A 12,134-nucleotide genomic window follows, 5' to 3' on the forward strand; every position below is an offset into this window, starting at 1 on the left:
ACACACTGGGCCCAGACCCCATCAAAGCAGGGGCAAAATGGTGACATCAAAGTAGAAAGAGCACTCGCCACAGCTGCCATTCAGAGTTCAGACAGAGAGTGAAGGTCAAGGGGAGCTTCAGGCTAAGACACTGGGTACCAGCTGAGAGGTGGCTTCAGTGTTTACAGATTTACCCAAAGGTGATGAATAAACATGCTGAGGTGCCAAAGGAAGGCGAAGAGGAGGAGGGAGAAAAATCAAAGCCTACAAGGACAAGAACTAGAGGGTTCCAAGAAGATCAATCAGGTGGTCCCAAGGCATAGACACCACTTTGCCCCGTAACTACCAGGAACACCACGTGAATGTTCAAAGGAGTATATTAACCCTTAGAAAAAAGGCCTAACACTTGCATAAAATTTTATACTTTATACATTTCTCTGGCTCTAAACTGAAAAATGAGCCTCATCTAACAGCTATTCAGGAATACCCACGGTCAGGGCACTGCAGCAGCTGAGTGACACCACGAGGGTCCTGGGTGCCTGCAGGACTACTGGGCCCCAAGGACTGAAGTGATGCCCTTGCTGCCTCTGGTCAGATGGCATTTCTTCAAATTGAAGCTCCATTTGCTAATCTGCTGAAATTTCTAACCTAAAGCTAGATTCTTCTGGCAACTTATTTTTTAAGGCCTGAAACATTTCAGACAATGAGATGCCGGGGGAAAAGAGGCAAATTTAGAAGTCAGTAGAATTCTATGATAAACTGACTATGTGTGTATAAATGCCCTACAGCCAAACTAGCCCGACACAGGAGACCTCAGTGCTCATCAGTCTACCCACAGCTGGTCCTGCAGTTCCCCTGCCTGGCCACCCTCTCAGAGGGTACCCAGATATAATAAATAGGAAACCTGGCTCAGTCACACTTACTTCCTTCTCTGTCAAGAGCATCTTGACATCAATACAAGCTTATGGATTTCTCTTTGGATGGTTACTTTGGACTCCAGCCCCCAAGTCATTTAACCCCCAGTAAGGGGTTATCAAATACTCTCAAGGTGATTTCTGAAACTGAAGGAATGGCCCAGGTATAACCCCAGGTGCCTTTCCCAATGAGCCACAAGACTTACAATCTCTCCAGGGCCCAGGTAGGGGTAGCTGAGAAAACAGCAGCCCAGGTTTCTTTTCTGCCTGGCTGATGCCAACCCTGTGGAAAGAGCTGTGGGTTCTATTCCAAAACTATGTCATGGGTGGGGGGTGCATTCAAACCTGAGAGTTCTGTTTATGAAATGCTGATGACAGGGGCAGTTGTGTACACTTGGGTGGAGTGACCAGGAACCATCAAGTCCAGGTCCAAATGTGGATAAGTCTCTACATCTTCATAACCCACTCTTACACTGTTAGAAGTTGCCTGAGATGTTTCCCTATGCTAGGCTGATGGAAAAGTTCTTCAAAATGTTCATAAAAGTTTGATACTTTTTTAACAGGAAAATCAGTCAATGAGGAAAGGAGAAAAGTCATCACCTTTACTGTTTAGGTCACAAAGCTTCAGAACGTTTCAGAATACAGTCTTTTGTTAAATAAAGTCAGATTTGACTCTCTTATTACCCAGCATTCCACCAGGTACCCAAATGAAAACAGAAGTTCAAAAGCAGGAGAGCAAATCTATTGCTTTGAGTACACCAACCTGCTCTCTGTCAGTAAAAGGCATACCTGCTGGGGAGTCTGGAGACCTGGTCTCAAACCTGCCCTCCACCTGACATTAATGGGTTGTATTACCTTGTGCAAATCACTTAACACTCTAATTTTCTTCATCTATGAAGGAAAGAGTTGCACTTTATTTTCTAAAGGACTTCTGGTTCTAAAAGTATTTGTAGCTATGAGTCTGACTTCTAGTATAAGCAAATATGTCCTAATACATATAGCCAGAAAACCACTAGTGAAAAGACAGCAGGATGTTAAAATTTAGGCAGCTCTCAGTGCCTGTCCTAATAGAGAGAAAGCCAAGTGCAGAGAGGAAATTTTATCTCAAGTAGAGGTTCTTTCTGCACTTGACCTACCTATTTGAGAATAGGCAATTTTCTACAAATGGACTAAAATGTCTATACCAGTGATTTCCTACTTTTTGTAGTGCTGACATTCTGAGTACTCATTTCATTTTATAACATCTCCCCTCTATCTATGATATACATTGGAAAATTAAGAGGATTAAAATTTTTTGTTTAAAATCTAAAGCAACTGTGCAGATAATAAGCACCACCAGGGATGTCTGGAAATCAGAACGGAGAGCCTGGCTGTAGATCTACTTATCCTGAAATGGGAGCACAGAAGGACACTGAGCTGGGAGATTTCAATAGAAGGATCTCTAAACTGTCATTTTCAGCCTAGAGATACATGCCTGGCTTTGGAGAAATTATAACTCTCAGTGTCAGACCTGAGTAAATGACTTTCCTGCATCATTCTGGTCTAATATCTTGGACTTTTAAACATTGCACTCTATCAACCAACACTTACTCCCAGAATAAAGAGGGTGGGGTTGTTAATCTATCCAAACAACAGTAGCTTAAGTAAAGTCAAAGATACATGTGATATTTGTATACTGCATTAATTTTATTCTAAGATGTTTTCACACTAACGTTTCTGAGATGTGAAGGGATTTACAAGGGATGAACACATTGTTTTATCTTAAAAAATCGTGATTAAGTCAATACTGAGTTATAATCTATGATGTCTTAGATTACAGGAAATACAGAGTGTATGCATGTGTATGTATAAGCATGCATGAAAAAAAAATATGCCCTAGGAAAAAGCTTGGACAACTTCACACTGACTCCTTTTTGCTGATTTTAAGCCACTCTGTTTCTAAGACTGTAAAGAATGAGGCCACAAAAAGCAGAAGTGGGGAAAGAAAAGGCAGATCTCCCTTATCCAACCAAATCCTAACTCAAGCCCACAACCTGAAATGTGGGAATTATTTATGGAACAGGAACTATGGGTCTCAGTCTGTTGATGGAGTGCTAAGAACAAACGGCCTATGTGACCTGAGAGTGAAGGCACAGGAATCACTCCAAGGCGGGGTGCACGTCTCGGTCCCCACTCAACTCTCTTCCTGCCCCATTCCTGGCACTCCGCACTGTCAGCAGCCTCCCTACCTCTACCACGGGGGATCCAGCAGGCAGTGGCAGACATAAACTCCTCAGCCTGAAGCCTTTCAAACTGTTATTGTTACTAAGTAAACAGATTTTCATATTTCATGAAGCAGAGCAAGGCTGCCACTACAACTCTGGGTTCAGCTGACTGCCTCCTTCCTATGGTTGAAATGTACACAATGTTTGGAAAATGTCTTCGTGTAATAACCATGACGGGAAGGCAACCTACCACAGATGCACATGGCTGAACTGATGTGCTCTGCAAACTCAAGGATATTTTATGAACCAGTCTGGAAAGTTGGGGACCCGTGTCTCCCCTCTGTTTTCTCAGCTTGGGATTTTTCTGGCGAATCAATTATCTCATAATGTTTAGGCATTAGCTATAAACTAATTTTAAAGATAATATAAAACGGCACCTGCTTACATGTACAATATTATAGTGACTGTATATGAAGTCTGAATGAACACACTCCTGCTTATCCAGGGGCCATCATTTCAGAATTAAGGACTCCAATCTAATGTATTCATATGAAAGTCCACCAATATATCAGGAAAAACATGTACGATCAAAAAGAAAAAAGACTTTGGATTCAAAACCTTCTGAGAGATATTAAATGTTTTTCTCCAAATATACTTCTCTCAGCAGTATAAAAATACAGTACATGAGAAGAAAGATAGCAATTTGCTTGAAAATCACTTTTTCAGAAGAAGACAAAATAGAATACTTTCCTAAGAAGTAATTTTACAGATGTTGTTTCTAATCTTACACTATGTGGATTCACATGACCTCTGCAATTATTAGCAGTTGCTCCTGAGCAGATAAACATCACAAGAGTCTATGATGGTTTTGGAGAAAGGATGGAGGGCACTTGAATTTTTCTAGCCATGATCTCTAATTTGCTTATTATCAGAGAAAGCAGGAGTAAGTACAAAAGGGCCTATTCCGGTCCGGCAACAGCTAACGCTGAGGAGACAAGGCACATTCATACTTCTCCTGACTTGCCATGTAATGAGTAGCAATTAATTCATCTTATTGTATTTCCAAATGCCAAAGACTCCATTCACATCAAAGAAAAAATTTTTCAAGGCTTTTACCATTGTCCATTTTTTAAATGTACTGGGCTATATTTAGTATTCTGTAATTGTCGATAGTGTTGCCTTTCATTGTGATGTGGGGCTTAGCATCATAAAGGATTGCAGATGAGGGTCCAGGTGATTTCTAGGTGTGCCTGGTGCCTCTCTACCAGGAAGCCTGGGATTTAGGTCATCTAATGCCAGGTCCGGGTTTTGGGGAGAAGGCACCTTTCTGACCTTAAGCGCATTTCCCTGGGAGGTAACAGCAAGAAGTGGGAGGCAAATCTCCCTTGAAAAGCCAGAACGTACCAGCACCCACCACTCATCTTCTCTATTTAATTCAAATAAACAGACACAATGAAAATAGGGCTCGGTTGAGAGAGACAACGCAAAGCAACCTGAGCCAGGGCAATGAGCCCTCATCCTTGACCAGCAAGGACTCCGTAAGGAGGTAACATGACATCATGCAAAGAGCTTGGTCTGTGGCAACAGATAGCCCTCGGGTGAAATTCAGACTTGTGACTCTGGGTGAGTCCCTTGGCCACCATGGCAAGCCTCTGCATCCTCGTATGCAAAGTTCGGACAACAACAGCCACCTTCAGGAGCTCCCTGAGAATTGCATCAAGCACTCTGAGCACACATGCCACTGTGTGTGTGCACTTGCTACTCTGTGGACTTGACGTCTTTAGGGCCCACATGGCCCACCATCCAGGCTCAAATCTGCTCGAGACCTGAAATGCTTAGAAGCCCCGGTCTGGAGTACATCATCTCTGGGCTCAATGTGATTCTAGGGCACTGCCTATATCAGAGGCCAGTTAACAATGGGATTTCTCTAGGAAGGGGAAAAAATGTAGAACGAAGCTGTTTCTGCTGCCCTTAAAGAGAAAATCAGACCTGGCTGGGCTGACATAGAATAGAGAAGTAAATGTACGCACTCCCTCAGTTTACACTGTAAGTTCTGCATCATCACATGGTTGATGAGAGGGTCTAATTCCATCACCTCTAAGCACAAGAAATTAACTGTCTCCAGTCTTGGTTTTAACCAAGGCAAATGAAAAACAAGGTAATGAAGATCATGTTGAGGGGAGAGGGTACGCGTCATGAGAGCAGAACTCCCCGAAGACTGGGAGCTGCCAGGAAAGGTGGTGTGCCATTTCCCAAATCCCTCGACAAGACCAAGCGTCTTGGTGCTGGCGCTGAGGCAAAGGACATGGTCGTTTCAGGCTTCTTTTGCTCTGTGTTTTGCAGACAGCCAACGCTCGAAGGAGCAAAGCGGCTCAGAGGGCCACAGGGAACACTGTGGGATGGAGGGAAGTGTGTCTTCCCGGCGGGCAGGCCCATTCCTGGACGGAATCAGTGGTGACTAGGCCAGGATTCAGCCATGTGGCTGCAGCAGAGCCCTAGCAAAGTTCTTGAACTTATCAAGAGGATTAAATCAACAATTTGAACTTTAAGCTCTCTGCTTATTGGAAGGAATGGCAGATTGGAAAGAACGGCCTGCTCAGAAATCAAATGACAAAGGCCACCAGGGTGAGGATGAAGAAAATGGCCCCGGGGAGCACATGGAGCTCGTAAATTAGTCACCAGCGACCGGACACAATCAGAGGAGCTCAGGCCTTTTTCTGCTCTACTGGGATGATGCAATGTCAGCAAACACAGGCTTTTCTTCAATACAATCCAGAGCTTGACACGAACACGTCTACTGCTTAAGATGTATTCCTGCTGAGGTCAGGACAGAATGAAGACTTTCCTTCCTCTGAGGACTGTCCAGAGTCATGCATTCACCAAAACACACCCAGACAGAAGTGGCCTGGTCCACCTTCAGGGTAAGACAAAGGCAGTCCACAGCGTGGTGGTGGTGTGTGAGCCGGGCTGCCGCTCACACAAGCCTCTGAAGCCAGCAAATCAAGGGCTGCCTCTTTGCTGCTATCATGGAAAGAGGCCCCTGGGCAGGGACTGGACAAGCTCTTGGGACAAACGAACATACAGAGACTCAGAGCAGGAAACTCTAGTAGGAACTCTGAGTAGGAAAGAAAAGACTGCTTAGTGCACGGAGAATATTTCTACAGTCTTTCTTTCTCTTTTTTTTCTTTCCTTCAGTCTTTCTACATGCTGGGATGATAAATCCCTGGAGCTTAAAAAAAAAACAACAACAGTTAGAGACCTTTTGATGAAATAATGGTGAGTGAAATAACTCAAAGTCGAGAATCCTTTCTACAACTGCAGGCTGGTCCTCAGATCATACCACACTGTTTTCCAGACAGGCTGCTGCCTCTCACTGCTCAAATACGATTCCAATGAGGGGATAAACCAGGGGGAAGGGGAGAAGATGGCAGACAATATATGAAGCCAATGAGGGTGACATTGCTGTAGATGCAGCTGGTGACACACGGTCCAAGAGCGATCTCTGAGTCGGTGTCCTTGGAATTGCTTGATGCGTGCTCCAAACCTACAAGCCATCTGCACGCTGGAATTGCATGGTTCCATTTTGTACTTTGAGGCGTCCCTGGTAGCTCAGACAGTAAAAGCGTCTGCCTGCAATGCGGGAGACCCAGGTTCAGTCCCTGGGTTGGGAAGATCCCCTGGAGAAGGAAATGGCAACTCACTTCAGTACTCTGGCCTGGAAAACTCCATGGACAGAGGAGCCCTATAGGCTATAGTCCATGGAATCGCAAAGAGTCGGACACGGCTGAGCGACTTCACTGTACTTTTTGTATCTTCTACTTTAGAACCAAGCATCAGAAGACTGATGGGTCAGAAGGATTGTGTCTGGACAGGGGTCAAATGCATGGTCCTCTCATCACTAAGAGAACTGACTATCTTCTAGAGCAGTAGTTATGACATTCTGACTTGTATTTTAGACATTTTGGTCAAGAAAATTAAAAACAAAAACAAAACCCTAAACTGCAAGTACATATTTGATGTCCCATATCCTGGCACTCTGGCTACAAATGCCCTGCATTTCCCGTCTCAGGGCTTCTAAATCTCACCTGCACTCTGTTGACCCCTTCACCCCTTCCCCCTACTGCCCCAGTCTCTCCTGGTTCTTGCTCTCCTCACATCACTCCTTGAACTCTTCAACTATCCCCTTGTTCTTCTTGCCCCTTGCATCTCTCTCTCATGGTTTGCAGTCTGTGTCCAAGGCCAACCTGAACTGTTGGTCAAGTCTATCCTGGCTCAGGCCAGGAGAAACTGTAGATGAATAGTTTCACATTGGTGCCAATGGCTTTAGGACAAGTTCACAGTAGACAACAGGTAAAAAAAAAAAAAATCTAGATCCGTTTTAGGATAAAGTCAAAAGGAGAAGATATAGTTTTCACTGGCTATGACTTTCTCAGGGAAACAGTTAAGTGGCAAGAAAAGACACTGATGGGTGATGGGGGTAGACTAAGACTAATTGAGGTAGGAGAGTGGGCAGAGGAAATCAGAAAAAGTAAGAATAATGTTTTGTCCTTGATGTTCTTCAGCTAAAAAAAATAAAAAAAACTTAAAAGGAAATGTAATGAAAATAATCATTTCTGGATTATGCAAACATGAATGTTTAATATGTCACTCTCTGTACTTATTAACTATTTGTTGTTCAGCAACAAAAACTTCATAGTTGATTTTGATGGACACTCTCAGTCAATGGCCATTCCTTTAAGAGAACCCAGCCTTTAATAGCCTAAGTTTTAAATGCTGCTATTGAAAAGCTGCCATGTACACTTTCCAGACTTAATAAGAATAGAACTTTTAAACATAATTTGCTGTTTAGAAAACAATGAGTGAGAAAGAGGACACAGCAGTCGGACAGGACTGAAGTGGGGACCAGCCAGTGATGACAATAAGGACGGCTAAGTGCTGAGAGCGGGGCCCCTGCGGCGCTTGGTCAGCTCCTGGTGCAGGCCCACAACTCCCTCCCTCCCTCCTACAGCAGCCCCTGAATCAGCCTCCCTGCCGTCAGCTTTGCCTCCCTCCTAGCTGTCCTCCGAAAATGGCTGGAGGGATCTTTTCCACAGCAGGACTGTGAATGACCCCTGCAGGCTCCCCAGGCTCCCGACATGAACCTCACTCCTCCTGTCTCATTCCTCGCCTCCAGCTAGATGCTGTTCTTCATGGTTTCCCAGCCCCCATTCTCTGTGGGAAGTCTCTGCCTTCCTCCAAGCACAGTTCTAAGGGCACCTCCTCCATGGGGCTTTCTTTAATTCTCCCACACTCAGAATTAATCATTCTTTCACTGCTCGAACTTTGCACCACTCTGTTAAATATCTACTGTAGAGTCCCCTAGCTGGAGACAATCTACTGGGAATCTTGTATTTTCCCCAAATGTGGCCAAAAATAACAGAAAAGACAAATGTTCTTCGGGAACAGAGACTCTGCTTATTCAACTTTTCAGGCCCAACTAAAGGGTCTAGAACACATAGGTTCTCAATGGAACGGTTACTGGACTGCACTAAGTAATCATTTCTGTGCTTTTAAAGTTCAAATCTACATGGAAATCTTAAACTTTTACTAAAACCATTTTTTTTAAAGCAAAAATTAAAGTCCACACATTTTGGGGGTGATCTGGCTCATAAACAAGCACTTTGAGAAACACCACACTTAGCAAAAGCCTAAAGCCAATCTCTGAAACTCATCCTAACAGATTTCCAGGAGTGTAACTTCTGTAGCTAGAATGACTTATCTATGACTGTGATATGAGAATAGCCACTCTCTCTCCAGACTGTTTCCTTCAGAAGAATATGGCAGAATAGGCTATGGGACTCAGAAGATGTGGGCTTTCAGTGGGATCCCCAAGCTGTCTGGTATAAAGAAAGCCAGAGGAACGGCTGAAAGGGATGGCCCTTTCCTTTACCTTCTGTCTAAAGCAGTGGGTTTTCAAACTTTATTCAACAGAACCAGCCAAAGAGGCTGCTGCTAAGGATGAGAGAGTGAGAGTTTTAATTAAAACAGCTTTTACATTTTCATATATTGAAATTTTCAAGTAAGATTTCAATCTGAAATGTGAATTTGGCTACTTTAAAAAAGCTAGAAAACCATTAGCCTAAAGAATTCTCCCATACCCTTCTGAGGAAAGTCAAGACAGGCTCACAGGCAGGAGGGCACCCTGGAAGCCATACCCGGCTCTGGCTCTGGCTATGAGTAAACTGCTTTTTCAAACTCCGAGGGAAGATAGAAATGAAACTCAATTTCTGTCTTCATAGGAGGGCCACAGGCCTGTCCACCCCAGAGAACAGAAATCCTTTGACTGCTGAGCATGTGGAGAAATGAGGAGAGGCCTGGCTGGGCAGGCGCAGCAAGGACAGGTCCTGAGATGGTCAGCCACCTCCTCCAGGAAGTCTGGTCACATCACCTCAGACAAACCAAGGCCCCTCTTCTGGGTCTGGATATTTCCTGCCATCCCCACCCCTGCTCAGAAGCTCTCCTTTTTGTCTACTGGGATGACTTCAACCTTCAGCAGTGAGTTTATTTGGGAGGACAAGAAGACAGATGCTCATCCCTGCCTCCCGTGGCTGTTAGACTCCAGAGCTGAACAAGGAATTGCAGGTCGAGTGGGGAGATGTACCTCTCCTACCAGGCTCATGGGGCTGAGCCCAATTCCCGGGAAGGGCTGGTTAGGGAGGTGAAGGAGAGCATCTTTAGCATAAAATGCCCGTGGGAGGTGAAGGCAGCAGCATCAAGGCAGGCAGGTGACAGGAGTCTTATTCTCCTCAGCCGTCCTGACTCCAAGTGGGGATGCAGCGGCTCTGTAGCAAGGAACGCATCTCGCCCCTGCCTTACTGATTATTAGCACAGCATCAATACCAGATTAAGCCCAAACTGTTTTCACCAACAGCTCAAAGTTTAAAAATCATCTTACATCTAAATATGGAGGCCGAGGGATTATGGGAAGCAGGGGCTGTCTGCCCAGCTCCAAGGGGCATTAGGGGTGGTGACAGGTTGTCTATCCCATACACTGACATGAAGCCTGTTGCTTAAAAACCACTTCAGCCTCTGCTGGATGAAACCCTGTCTGAAAGAACAGTGGCTTAGAATTCAGAAAGATCTGAGTTCAAACTGTGACTTGGCCAATTCCTACATTGGGTGGCTTTTGGTGAGTTAACTGAACCTTTGGAGACCTGGTTTCCTCAATAGTATTGCTCAAAATCTGAAGAACGGAACTCACTTTGCAGTGAGCTAACGCAAGAGAACACACGAGGCTTTGCACTGCACTAACTCCTTCTTTCATCCCCAGACTCAGCAGACATGGTCCATGCAACTTGTCCCTGGGATTCCCTGCACGTTTCACTTTGGCTCTCTCTGCTAACACTTACCCTACAGTGCCCTGTATTTCACATTCCCATTTCCAGGGCCAGCTCTGTGAATAGAGGATTGGTTGTTAGCTGCCCACCATGATGAGCGCCATGCCTGGAACACTCAACTGGTATTAGCTGATGGGAAGAACAAAGGCCTCCATTTTTCCCAGAATAATGAGGTAGGCAGGAAGGAGAGGAACTGTAAGAAGATGGAGGTGGTTCTTGGAGCTGAAATGCCGAGCGCCTTGCTACCCCCACTGCTTCTGTTTCTGCCTCCCCCTTGTGCCTGCTCCAGAGGAAATGGTCCAGTGCTGGCCAAAAGTGGGGAGAGGTCATTTTTTTTTGTTTTTTTAAAGAACAAACACAAATACAACTGTGTGTTGGTATGTATGTATATGCATAAGGTAACAGCAAAACTGTTTCCATTGAGGAAGATTTGTAAAGTCCCCAGGAGAGAAAAAAGAGTGCTTGTGGAATCCCATAGGGATCCCCTCTGACCGGGAGAGCTTTATCCACCATTTACAGGGCTTTCGGTCTAGGGTCGTGTGCCCTGGTGAGCATACAGGAACCATACAGTGCAGAAATAGAGCAATTTATAACATTGCAGATGGAAACACAAAGTTGATGTCTGTAAACTTCTTTGTACGTCATTAGTCCATTAGGGAAACTAGAAACAGAGTGAGAACTTGAGCAAACACTGGAGTAGTTACATCCACATAGAAAGGACTGCACCTTGGTTAAAAAGCAGGAGCTATAAAGTTATTTTAGTCTTCCAACTGCTCAGCCAGTGCAGCTAAAAGCCAGCCACCATCAGCCACACGTGCGAGCGAGCCAGCATGCTGCCCACTGCAGAGGGCACACCAAATGCGCCTTCCTGGCCACTAGTCCTATTCCACAGCCAGCCTTGTTTGCATTTAAAAAGTTGGAGGACTTTGGGAAGAGTCCTGGCGTTCACCACTTAGGGCTGTGAAATTATACTTTGTTCTTTAGTTTAGAACAAACATACAAATTTACTTAATATATGGGGAAAAAAATCAAAAGAGAACCAAGAACAGGCATGGTAGAAAGACAACAATATGGATTATGGATTCATTTTTACTATAAAGCTCCTCCATACAAACTATAATCCCTTTGCATTTTTAAAATAGGACATTGGGGGTGGGGAGGAAGAGTCATGTATGCTTTACTGCAAACTTTGGAAAGGGAGAAAACAGGGAGACTTGCATTTTAAAACTGTCCATGCCTCTGTTTTTGCTATGAAATATATTTTAAAAGACTAGGAAATGAGGCCATGTACAAAAAAAATTAAATTCAAGTATAAACAGAATTGCAAACATGGATTTGATCAAAAGCTTTCTCATCTCTAAGATCCATCTTTTGTTTTTTGAGGCCTCACCTCCAAATTCTATTTTAATTAACAAAGCCACACACACTTAAAAAATATTATTAAGAAATGTGGAAGAAATCTGGCAGAAAATATTCTCTGTTGGAAGAAGACATAAAAAAATTCCATGAAGAAGATGCATTTTTCATAAGTATTGAAAATACATCAAAAGCACAAATTTAAAATAATTTCTAAATATTTCATAAAGTAATTTCATGATGATTTCTTGGAAATGATTCATTTATAATTTCTACACCAACTTTGCATCTCTTGGACTTTTTTT

At 44.0% G+C, this 12,134-nt stretch overlaps 1 protein-coding gene across 12 annotated transcripts in view; it reads right to left on the reverse strand.

Moving 5' to 3' along the window:
* Positions 1–12,134, reverse strand: part of TEAD1 (TEA domain transcription factor 1) — a 267,595-nt gene that overhangs the window by 63,236 nt on the left and 192,225 nt on the right. The window lies entirely within an intron of this gene.

This window comes from Giraffa tippelskirchi, chromosome 11 (genome assembly GCF_054371585.1).
Source record: "Giraffa tippelskirchi isolate mGirTip1 chromosome 11, T2T-mGirTip1v1.2.pri, whole genome shotgun sequence".
Taxonomy (NCBI): domain Eukaryota; kingdom Metazoa; phylum Chordata; class Mammalia; order Artiodactyla; family Giraffidae; genus Giraffa; species Giraffa tippelskirchi.